Below are 8,852 nucleotides of genomic sequence, written 5' to 3'. Positions count from 1 at the left end.
TTGGGGAAATTTAAACCTATCTCATTTCTCTGGACCTCTCCCTGATCTCTCCATCTACATTCCCTTCCCCTGAATTTCCTTTGGGCCCTGGGTGGAAAGGAGGGCTTGGTGATTGAACATTGTGGGTTTAGTTTCTATAGACAAGTAGAGTATCCTCAAATAAGTTACCCCTGGTTTTAGTGATTTGATAAGGACTTTACTTAAAAGGCAGTCAAATCTTCCTGACTGGGAGAGCAGGCTCTCTCTGTCTAAACTCTTCTGCAACCCATCCCCCATCATCACCCCTCTCCCTAGCGGCAGTTAGAAAACCTGAAACCCCTCTCCCCTTCTGACTGACCCTGATATTAATAAATCCCCTTGTTACCTACTCAAAGCCTCTGGTCAATCATTGTATTGAAAATTGAGGCAAGGGCTAAAGAGGGAAGGAATCATTTTCTTTTCATTTCTTGAGAGAACTGGGGGCATTCATCTTGGCAGGAAGTATCTACCTGAAACTTCCTCCAGCCATCAGTTTGACTGGCAGGGAGGGGCTCTGTTGACTCCTCCCTTGGGGGACTTTAGAAACTAACAAGAGAAACCCTCCAGCCAAAACCTAAACATTTCTTACTGGCCCTAATTTCCTCCCTGTATCCTCTCTCTCAAGCCTCTGGGAATAAACCTGTTTGAACTGCCCTCTCCTACATACCCCATTTTATTTATCTCCTATATACCTCCGTGGTCTCGTGACTACCTTCTGCAGGAAACCTTCCCCAACCCCTTTTAATTTCTAGTGTCTTTCCTCTATTTGTTATTTCCTAATTATCCTATATATAACTTTATTTGTATATATTTATTTGCATGTTGGCTCCCCCATTAGAATGTAAGTTCCTTGAGGGTAGGGACTGCCTTTTACCTTTTTTTATATTCTCAACTCTTAGTAATTTTTATATTATGTGACTATATCAATAGATGCAGAAAAGACTTCTGATAAAATATAGCACAATTCATTTCTGTTAAAAAAAACACTAGAAACATAGGAATAAGTGGACCTTTCCTTAATGTGGTAAACTTATCTACTTAAATCCAAGAGTCAGGGGCAGCAAGGTGTGGCTTAGTGGATAAAAAGTCAGGCCTGGAGTTGGGAGGACCTGGGTTCAAATATGACCTCTATCAAATAGATACTTCTTAGCTGTGTGACCCTGGGCAAGTCATTTAATTCCAATTACCTAGCCCTTACTATTCTTCTGCCTTGGAAGCAATACTTAGTATTGATTCTAAAACAGAAGTAAGGGTTAAAAAAAACACCCAAAAACCAAGATCCTGAATTCTTTATATATATACATATACATATATATATATATATATATATATATATATATATATATGAGATGAAAGTAAAAGATTTCCTAATAAGGTCAGGGGTAAAACAAAAATGTCTATTGTTCCTTTATCATTTGCTTTGGTATTACAATTACTACCTGTAACAATAAGACAAGAAAAATGGAGGTAATAAACAGGGTCTAAGACAGTGTTGGGGAACCTTTTAGAGATTGGGTGCCCAAACTACACCTTCAAGCCACCTGTGAGCCCCCTCCTACCATTAAACCAGAGAGCAGTGGGAAGAAGTGCTTGCATTGGGCTGCTGGGCAGAGGGGTAGGGCAATGTGAAAATGTCCTCTGGTGTGGTGGAGAAGGGAGAGGGAGCAGCCCCTTCCTGCACACCATACCAGCAACAAAGGTCTAAGAGGTAATAAAATTGTCACTTTTGATAATTTGGTCTTATAAAATGGCAAATAAAAGTTAATTAAAGCAATTAATAAATTCAGCAAAGTAACAAAACATCATAAATTCATACAAGTCTCCAGGCTTTTTTTCTTAAGGTTTTATTCTTGTTATATATATATATATATATAACAAGAAAGCCTACTAGGAAGAGATAGGAAGAGAAATTCTTTTGGAAATAACTATTTACCTGTAAAATAGGAGTCTGGATAGTATTTATATGACTATAAGTACAGAGCACTCATTAGGGAAACAAAGACAGAAAAATATTTGGAGATTAATAGTTTGTTAGGCAGATTATAGAATAAAAATGACAATACTGCCTAAAGCATTGTATTGATTCAGTGCCATACCATTCAAACTACCAAATAATTATTACAAAGCCAGAAAAATAATAAAGACATTCATCTGGAAGAACAAGAAGTTAAGAATCTCAAAAGAAATAATGAAAAAAAGTGCAGAGAGGCCTAGTAGTACTAGAGCTTAAAGCATTGCCACAAAGCAGCAATCATTAAAAACAATTTGGTACGACTTAAAAAACTGATTGTTCAGTGGAACACAAAGGCACATGTGATCCAGAAGTTTCTGAAGAGAGTATCCTAGCATATGATAGACCCAAAGACTCGGCTATGTCAGGGAGATAATTTGCTAGTTAAGATTAAAATCCTCTGGAAATTATATTGTAAGGGTTAAATTAGGAGTTTTGACAAAATAAGAGAGCAGCTTTTAATAATTTAGGTTTTAATGAGAATTTAGTAGAGTTGTAAATTAATATTATCCCTTTAAGTTAGAGAAAACTTCTAGCAGCTTTTCACAATTAACAATTTAGTTTAATTAAAATAGAGATAGTAAAAGAATACAGTAAAGGAAGGAAATATAGGAAAGAGGTAAAGAAAGAAAATTTTCTAATGTCTATACTAGTTATCCTATAACTACCTATAATTACTACCTAAAACTGCCTATATATACCTATAACTATTGCTAATAATAACCACTTCACAAAGTTCCAAACTAATCCAACCCAATCAAAACCAACCCAGTCAGTGTTTTATCCAACCTCAGTTAGATCTGTCAGCTGTCCATGTGGAATCTAGGAGGCCCCAAACTTGTAGCCTAGAAAGATTTAATGAACCCCAGTTTACTTAGCTTGAAGGTAAAGGTCCCAGGTTTGACCTTGTCTTGTGATGGTTCTTCCCAGAGGGGAGTCCAACTTCACTTGTCTCAGACTAACAAAAGACCTCATTTTGAGCTCGAGTGGGGATGATCATTCCCATCAGGGCCAACCCCAAGCTGAGTGACTTTTCCTGTCTCCAGAAGTCTCTCCCAGTATATCACACCCTCCTTGTTAGTCTGAAACTAGTGAAGTTAGATTCCCCTCAGGGAAGAACCATCACTAGACAAGGTCAAACCTGGGGTCTTCACCTTCAAGCTAAGTAGACTGGGGTTCATTAAATCTTTCTAGGCTACAAGTTTTGGGACTTCTAGATTCCACGATACAATGAAGATCAGCCACTATCCAAAAAGATCAAGAAAGAAAAAAACCTAACAGCCCAAACCAAAAGCCAAAAAGCCCTCTAAAGGATACAGCCAAAAAACCCTCTCAGTAAGCTTGGGTCACTTTTATATACCAGCAATTAAACACCAAACCACCAACCTAACACACTCCCAGCAGCCAACTTCCGGGCAATTGGCAGCCCTAACTATCAGCAACTGGCCCTGCTTTTTATCCCCTTTTTCTACTACACTTCCTGTTTCTATGGTTCCTCCTTCCTAGCGCTATAGTTTCTCCTTCCTGTCTCTATGATTCCTCCTTCCTAGTTCTATGGTTTCTACTTCCTGTCTCTATGGTTTCTACTTCCTGTCACTGTGGGCTGATTAATCCCTTCACATCTCTATGGGAAGAGGAACTCCAAGTCCCCCATTAAATTAAAAAAAAAAAAAGAATAAGAAGAATTCCTTTTTATAGTACATTAATTTATAATCATTTATTAGATAGTGAACGCAGGTTGGAGAAAATAAAGGCCCATAATCAAAGGCCAGTCCCATAGCTAATCTGAGTTTGCAACTCATTAGTCAAGAGACTGCACATGCACTGCCCCCCAGACAAGTCCAAAGACAGGAGCTGCTGCTTCCTGAACCCTAATTTATAATCTCAGTGGCATCATTCCTTCTGGGTCTCCCTGATTGGACAGAATTGCCCGTAGTCTGGGTCAGAGGCCGGTCTTCCAGACCCCGGAGTCACCAGACCACGGAGGGACAAGAGGTGAGAGTCTTCCAGGACGTCAGGGAGCCATGAGGCTTCTGGCATTCTCCCATGGTACATGTGCCAAAGAGACATATCGAGCTGAGACACATTGAGAAGGAGCCATTGGGGGCATTTCATTCCTCTTTTTCAGCACAAGGGTTTTTAATTAAGATAAAATAACACATGGGAAGGACATAAATGAATGGAAGATCCAACCTCCCATAGTTCAATTCATTATATCCAAAGGCTCACTCAGAGTCTCATGATATAGTATTTGATTTCTGTGTACATCTTTTATTGCTATCATCTTTCTAATCTATCTGGAATCATGATGGTCCATACAGCATCTTCTCCAGGAGATCAGCTTTTCTGGTCCAGTTTATTAGCGATATCTTTCCCTAAAATTGCTATGAATTGTTAGGATCACTTCATAATTCCCCCTCAGGAGCATGAGATACTGTATGCTCAGGACCTAATCCTACATATAAACACATACATAACCTGATGGCAACACAAAATAATGTTCCAATATGATGAATATTCATTTATAACAACAGACTTGATAAAAGATGTATGGTTAGGTTACTAATCTAAGAATGCATTGAATAATATATGATTCACCTCTTCCAAAAGTAAGAGGGGGAAAAAATATATATGTATATATATAAATAAAAATTAAAATAAGTATCTGATACATTTTTAAGGTCTAGAGGAGGTAGTTTATATCCTACATGTATATAGGTCAGATGCAACAATATTTTAGTTACCCATGATCTGCCATGACTAAAGAAAGTTGCCATGCCACCAACAAAAATTCCTTGGAAAACTAAAGGACAATTTGGCAGAAATTAAGTTTAGGTCAACATCTCATACAACATACTAAGATAAGGTCCAAATGAACACATGACTAGACTAGAAAAAGTTAAATGATAAACAAATTAAAGCAAGGAAGGAAATAACTTTTGCAACTTTAAATATGAGAAATACTATAAGAGGTTTCCATCAGTTGGGAAATGGCTGAATGAGCTGTGGGTTAGCAATGTAATGGAATATTATTGTGCCATAACAAATGATAAAGGAGATGGCTCAGATAAGTCTGGGAAGATTTGTATGAAATAGTGCTTAGCAAAGTGAGCAGAATTGGAAGGCTTTATATAATAATAACATTATAAGGAAAAACCATTTTGAAAGACAATAGCTGGATCCAATGTAATGACCAACCATGATTTTAGAACACTGATGATTGGATATTCTACTTGCCTTCTTTTAGAGAGGTTATGAATAAGGCATACATCAGATGTGGCCATTGTGCGAAGTTGCTTTATGACTATGCTGTATATGTTGTATTATGATTATAGGTTTGTTTTTTTAATTTTTATTTTTCTCTAGGGGATAGGGGATAGTTGCTAAGAAGAGCCAACAGTAATAGGTTGCCAGAAAAGTAACAGAAAAGAAAAAAAAGCATAATTGCATCTTTTTAAAAAACATACACAGAAAGAAACAAAGACAAGTAGTTTTGAAAGTAGCATGTTGATTATATATTTATAAGGTAAAGAAAGCTATACATAATAAAGATTTCATATGCAATAGTCTTTTTCTGTTCTACTTCTATATGTTGAAATAATCATTTTATTTGGTGTGTTTTAGAATAAAACCAAAGTCTTTAGAATAAAACTAAATAAGAATCAAAAAATATAAATATACCAGGGATATTTTGAGGCCTTGAGTCACCGAGGTGAAATGAATTTGTTTTTTTTCAGATAATTTTTCTTTATAACATGACTAAGCTTAGTTCCAGTGAGTGAATGGAATAGAAGAGAGAGGTAAGTTTTGAGTAGGAGCACTTTGGGAGGAGGACAGATTGGGTGGGGTTTAGCTTGCCAGATAACTGTAGTGGAGCTTGAATTGGCATTGAATTGCCTCCTCTGTTTTATGCTTCCTTTCTTGTTCTTAAGGACCCAACAAAGATGCCCATTATTACCACTACTATCCTATACTGTACTAGAAATGCTAGCTATAGTAAAAAGAGAAGAACAAATTGAAAGAATTAGAATAGGCAATGAGAAAATAAAGCTATTAGGAGAGCACAAAATGGCTTACCTGATAGACTTGTGGATAAGGGAAGAATTTAGGTCAAAACAAGACATAAAGAATATTATGAGATGTAAAATAGACAAATTAGACTACATTAAATTAAAAGGTTTCTGCATAAATAAAAGCAATGGAACCAAGATTAAAAGGTAAACAACAAATTGCGGGGGGAGCGGAGGGCGGGAATCTTTATAGGAAGTCTCTTTGACAAAGGCTTCATTTCTCAAACACATAGAGAATTGTGCCCTAAGAAATGAAAAAGTAAGATGACGACCAAAAAACCTGAAAAGTCATATATGAAGTGAAGCAAAGTGAAGTGAGCAAAACAAGGAGAACAGTATATAGAGTAACAACAATAATGTACAATGATCAGCTGTGAATGACTTAACTATTATCAACAAGCCAAGGATCCAGGACAATTCCAAGCAACTCATGACTCCAAAAAAGAATATCCATTGCCAAAGAAGTAACAGACTGAATGCAAATTGAAATATACAATTATTTATTTCCTCCATGAATTTTTCTCTAGCAAAAGCAATGTGTTTTCTTTCAAAACATGGTGAACATGGAAATGTTTTATATGATAACATAAGTATGACCTATATCATATTACCTGCCTTCATATTACCTGGTTGAAGAGAGAAAGGGAACATGGATTGCAAAATAGCATAAAATGAATAATAAAAAATTGTATTGACACATATTCTGAAAAAAATTAAAATGTATTATAATTTTTTAAAAGATAAGCATCCATATCAATAAAGGCTCCATACCTCATGACTTAATCAGGTCATATGCCTGAGTCTACAGCACAGAGGACCCTAAGGAGAGGAAGTGGGTGCAGTGCAGGGATATGCTGGAGCAAGCTCCAGCAGATCTAGAGAGCTAATTGTCAAATTTTCAGCATGAGCATTTATACCTCAAAAATTGGGAAATACTGCAAATCATGTGATGATTTATTACTTTGTTGGTTTCTAGACTTAATGAAGTTTTGGAGAAAATATTAATAATGCAAATTAAGCTTAAAAGTGTGCTATCTACTTTCAGAGAGCCAATGGTTAAACATTTACCAATATACCCCTGGGACAGTGCCTCGGGCCCTTGGGTTCATCAGGGTTTGTTTGTTGTAAGGATAGCATGAAGATGCTGAGGTGTTTGGGTATGGGAAAGGGGAGCTTTCAAGATGAGAGAGGAGTACTAAAAAGGATAAAGGAAAGTGCTAAAGAAAAACTATCTCTTTTGAAATTTTTCTCCTTAAAGGAAAGCTGAGGTTTGATGTGTTATCCATTTACAATGAAATATTCCCCTTAATTTAGTAACATCTGATTTCCTTCCAAGAATTATAGACTAGATAATGTCTTAAGACTGAAATAAACATCAATTATGAAACTCATATTTTTCAAAAGCAAAAAGAAGTGACTGAATGCCCTCAAATAGCTTTGCAACATCTGATATTTGTTATAAAATACTTTTAACAACCTTTACTCAAAACATTTACTAAAGATTAATGAAATTATATAGCTAAGGCTCAACAATTCCTTCCCAATGATTAATTCTCGGGGGAGGGCAGGGGGAGTGTGAGTCAAACTCGAAGACTAAATTTAGTCACTAGGAGATTACACTTTCATCTTAACTCCTCTATTTTTCTAAAATTTTTGGAAATACTTTTCTTAAGATCATTTCTTATTTTAATATAGTTGATAACTTAAATATCTAAGAATAGCACCCCCTAATAAAACCAAACCTAAAAGGTAGAAATTACTAAAATTTCATATTCACATAGCTACTTATTCTGTATTAGGTTCAAATTGAAGAGTTATTGAGTAAGACTCCAAACTAACCAGGTGAAGCTGATCCTGTTCAGTGCTGGGCTCACTTACACTTGGTAGCAAAGCCGGTAGAGTGCTGGATCTAGAGTCAGGAAGATTTGAGTTCAAATTCAACCTCGGATACTTCCTTAGCTGTATGGCCTGAGCAAATCACTTAACCTCCGTCTGCTTCACTCATCTACCAAATGAGGATAATAATAGCATTTACTTCTCAGGATTAGTGTGAGGATCAAATGAGACAGTAATTACTGAGTACTTGGCACAGAGCTTGGTACATAGTAAGTGAAATCTATGTAAATGTTGTTATTTTTATTTATATGAAATCCTCAGCAGAAAAGCTGAGGAAGTCTCAAGTTCTCTACAGGTTCCAGAAGGCAGGTAACCTTCTATCTTCCAACACTACCATTCTCCTAAAGGCAATGACAACTTGTATCAGAAAGCAGATCTTGAGCAACCAACCCCTGGAAAACCCCACCATCTGCCTGAACTTCCTTTCCTTTAGTGAACTCTAGTCACACGATCTTGGCATAATGGAGTCAAATATGCTTAATCCTTGCCACAGAACTGAAAATTAAGTAAACAGAACACAATGCAGGGAGAGAGGGCCTGTTTAAGAGAAGATTCAACACTGACATGACATCGATGTTTTAAGTGTAATCTGAGTCTCAAAGTCTATTGGATGGGACCCTCAGAGTGGGAGAGGGCAAGTCTCTTCAAGCTTGAGTCTCTTTAGGTCTCTTCAGGCTTTGCTGTTTCTCCAGATTTCCAGCTTTGAAAAAGAAGATAGACGATGCCAACTAAATTTCACATTGCTGAAGGAAAAAAACTCTGGAAAGAATATGACGTGAGAAAAGCTGGCAGTCTTCATTTTGTCCCTATTCCCAGCTCAATACATGAGAAACTTTGGGGAACCTCTCCTTGGCTAA

This window comes from Gracilinanus agilis, chromosome 1 (assembly GCF_016433145.1).
Source record: "Gracilinanus agilis isolate LMUSP501 chromosome 1, AgileGrace, whole genome shotgun sequence".
NCBI classification, from domain to species: domain Eukaryota; kingdom Metazoa; phylum Chordata; class Mammalia; order Didelphimorphia; family Didelphidae; genus Gracilinanus; species Gracilinanus agilis.
This window is presented reverse-complemented; position numbering follows the sequence as displayed.